At 34.1% G+C, this 3909-nt stretch overlaps 1 pseudogene; it reads right to left on the reverse strand.

Moving 5' to 3' along the window:
* Window positions 1–690: 690 nt before the first annotated feature.
* On the reverse strand, window positions 691–787 carry LOC138803609 (U6 spliceosomal RNA; annotated as a pseudogene).
* Between the last annotated feature and the right edge of the window lie 3122 nt (window positions 788–3909).

The raw sequence follows: 3909 nt of genomic DNA on the forward strand, positions 1-3909 counted from the left end.
GTACCACAGACTTTCCTTCCCAGGCTGGCTTTGAACCATGATCCTCAGATCTCAGTCTCCTGTTTAGCTAGGATTATAGGCATGAACCACCAGTGCCCCGCAGCACCAATATTTTACTGTAAAAATTCATGGATTCCGCGGAATTCTTCCAAGTTAATTGCCTGCCTTGGATGGAAAAATGTATTCAATAGATTTTGTAAACATGTATAATAATTTCTTCAGAGTTTGTGATTTTTTTAATAAGAAATAATTTTAATTTACCTGTTGAAATGAGTAGTACAGAAACTAAAATATTTCTGGTGCTTGTCTGAAAAAGTATATTTTAAAATATTCTATATTCTATGTTTGCATAATGTTCATAATTTATTTTCTCCTAGATATACATTGAATTCTATATTATTTTATAATATATACGTTCATTAATGTGTCCTTTTGGATTGTATTCCATATAGAAACAGTTTGATTCCTTTTTTTCTAGGTCTTAATATTATTTTTCTTTGGGATAAAATGACAATGTTGTCTAATTTGAAAAGTTTTGTAAAGTTTATGCTATGTAAACGCCTTTCTGAGGTGATTTAATACACTGATGTCAAACTAAATTTAATTATATGAATTACGTGTATTGTTACACTTGTAATTTTGTAATCAACTTTTTAATCACTTTTTTTCATTTCTTGCATCTGAAGAATGAAAAATTTGGAATACTTCTCAAATTTTCATATTATCCTTGTGCAAGTGCCATGTTAATCTCTGTGTTGTAATTTGAGTATACGTGCTGCTGAAGCATGTAGTATCCTCTAAATTTAATAGTTAATGCTGCAATCTTTATACAGGCTTATATCTATGGGTGCCTACTTGTAACAAGGAAACCTTATTGTTCCTAACAATGCTATCGATCTTATTTCCCTAAAATTCTGTGAATATTGGAAAAAATTATATTGATCAGTCGATTGCTCACATTTCCAAACTATTTTTGCCAATGAATACTTAAGTCTTTTTATTTGGAATTTGATCATACTCTCTATTATTTATAGTTAGGTCCAAAGGTGATGGCTTTTTCAAGTACTTATTTGTCCAGCTTTGTGGACCTAATGGATTCAAACTAAGCATTGCTTAAGCGCTACTTCTAAACTTCTTCAGCTGACATTTTCCCAAATGAGGTGTTACTGGAACAAATGTCTACCTGAGCCTTTACCCTTCTTCCATGTGGGAACAGACCAACCAGAATACCTTACCCTGACAGCAAAGATTTTCTTACTAGAACAAAACTAATCTTGGTTACAAGGGATCATAGAGAGATGAACAGTTCAAACAGAACTGTTCAGACAAGAAGGTATTTTATCAAAATATAATTGTTTATTATACCTTCCATTTAAAAGTAGCTAAAGCCAAGAAGTGAAAAAATTGTTCGTATGCATGATTACTTAATGTCCTGGCCTGTCTGTAAGTTCCTGGCAGGAACTTACACTACTACCTTTTTATCACCAAATATTTTCATAGTTGCAGGAGAAGTGCATATGTTTCTCCTCGTTATTAGGCATTAAATTGATAATGTTTTAATCACAGTGTTTCCTCTTGCCTCCATGCTGTAAATCTACAAATGATAAAGCTTTAGATCTAATTCTATCAAACACTGAAGTAGAGATAATGGAATCATACTTTAAAACAGAGTTGCCTTTGATACAGTAACTACAACAGAAGAATACACAACGTGTGTCTTTTAATCATATTATATATAGTTATATGTGCTGATTTTATATTTCACACAATGAAACTTACTAGAATTAGTTGATAATTTGACAAATAAATTGATATTTATTTACTCCAATAAACAGAATTGGAATATAAATATTTAGGTTTCAAATATGTATTAGACTAGAAAACGTATCAATGCAATCTTTTTAGTATAAACTTGTGATACATTATAACTCTTCTTGGTCTTCCGAATCCACATGATAAAAAACAATGTTTTCCTCTAATCTGTAATGGATATTACTCTGCTGCTCTGTTTATTGTTTTAACTCGCTTGTCCCAAACTGTTTTTATCCATATTTCTGAAGCATTCTTACTGATTATGCCCAAATTTTGCTAAGATGTCTAAAAAATATTATTCTTCTGCAGTACCCATGGATCCTAGGATCCCAACGCCCCTTTACCTGCATCATCAGATAACAGGGGCAAGACTTTTCACCAAGGCCCATGCAATATATCAACGCAAAGTAATTGAAGACCCATCTCAATTATGCATTTCCTATATTTCAGGGCCCCAATTCCTTGAGATGCAGGAATTAGCAGTAAGCAATTGTGAAATGCAAGGCAAATTAAAATGAAGGATGAGATCACAAAATTTGAGAGAAAGTACTGTAATTCAAACATTCAACTTACAGATGACCAGCCCATATGAGTGAACAAGTTCACAAATTGTCATAAGATTATTTTTAATACCCCTCACCTATGATTAACGAAAGATTTTATTCCAACATAAGTGGGCCAAAAAATAGTTCCTAGAAAGATAGATCTATAATTGGTCTACGAAAGCCCGAAAACTTGACTTAGAGGTCAAATGTAATTCAGAAAATCATTTGAAGCACTAAGAAGTGCTTCAAAACAGTGGGACTTCAGTACAACATGGTTCTGTGGTATAAAAATGTCACTCTCAAACCAATGATAATCTACATATAATCTCCTGAAAGTATATTCCTTTTCAAATAAACTTTTAAAAATCACTTTCGCCCTTACTTCATTGCTGGTGGGAATGTAAACTTGTTTAACCACTTTGGAAAGCAGTATGGAGGTTCCTCAAAAGACTTCACATAGATCTCCCCTATGACCCAGCAATCCCACTTTTGGGCATTTACCCAAATGTTTACAAACAAGACCACACTAAAGCTACCAGCACAACAATGTTTATTGCAGCATTATTTACCATAGCTAAGATATGGAACCGACCCAGATGTCCCTCAGTAGATGAATGGATCAAGAAAATGTGGTATATATACACAATGGAATTCTATACCTCCATCAGAAAGAATGACATTGCCCCATTTGTTAGGAAATGGAAAAACTTGGAAAAAATTAAGTGAAGGAAGCCAGGCCCAAAGAAACATAGGTCTCATGGTTTCCCTTATTTGCAATATCTAGTATATGTATGAGTCAAGCGGAAAAGGTCAGATAATGTGAGGTCAGGAAAATGAACCCTTAAATATGTATTTTAATGTTTTTTTCTTTCATGTATGTGTTTCTAATGCATTTATAAGATTATCTCTTTGTTGCTTTGTATGTCCCTCCCCCACAGTATAACCTCTGCTTTCACTATATTTGATGTCAGTATAACTTTTGGAGGAGATGGGGAAAAAACAGTGTTTAAGGATACAGGTGGACCTCTTGCAACAGTGAGAATTACAAGTTGTCATGTCCAAAACGAGCTTTACAACGTCGGTGCGGGGGGGGGGGGGCGAGTGGGGGGAAGGAGAAGGATTGGGATTGCGGGGGAGGGGGGAGGCTGGGAAGGGATGTGAAGGGTAAACCAAAGGAGGAGGCTGCAATGCTTGGTAAGAAATGTACGCATTATCCTGCCCATGTAATTGTAACCCCTCTGTACAGTATGTTCACAAATAAAATAAAATTAAATTAAAAAAATCACTTTCGCCAAAATAACATTTGACAAGTTGATGATACTTAGTGACATTACAAGTTTTTCAAGTGTAGGGAGCAAGTACAATAGAGTTGAATTATTTACACAGCACTAATGCCAAACATGTTCAACCATTCATTAAAGTGTAGAAATAGTACCACCCACAATTTGTGTTTTTCAGTATGGGCCTTTCAGAAATGTGTTTAATATGTCAGCCTCCTAAATTTCAAACCCAAACCTTAGCTAATAAATTTCATCATTTAATAAGGTACATT

This window comes from Dipodomys merriami, unplaced genomic scaffold (assembly GCF_024711535.1).
Source record: "Dipodomys merriami isolate MVZ:Mamm:240054 unplaced genomic scaffold, mDipMer1.0.p SCAF_343, whole genome shotgun sequence".
NCBI classification, from domain to species: Eukaryota; Metazoa; Chordata; class Mammalia; order Rodentia; family Heteromyidae; genus Dipodomys; species Dipodomys merriami.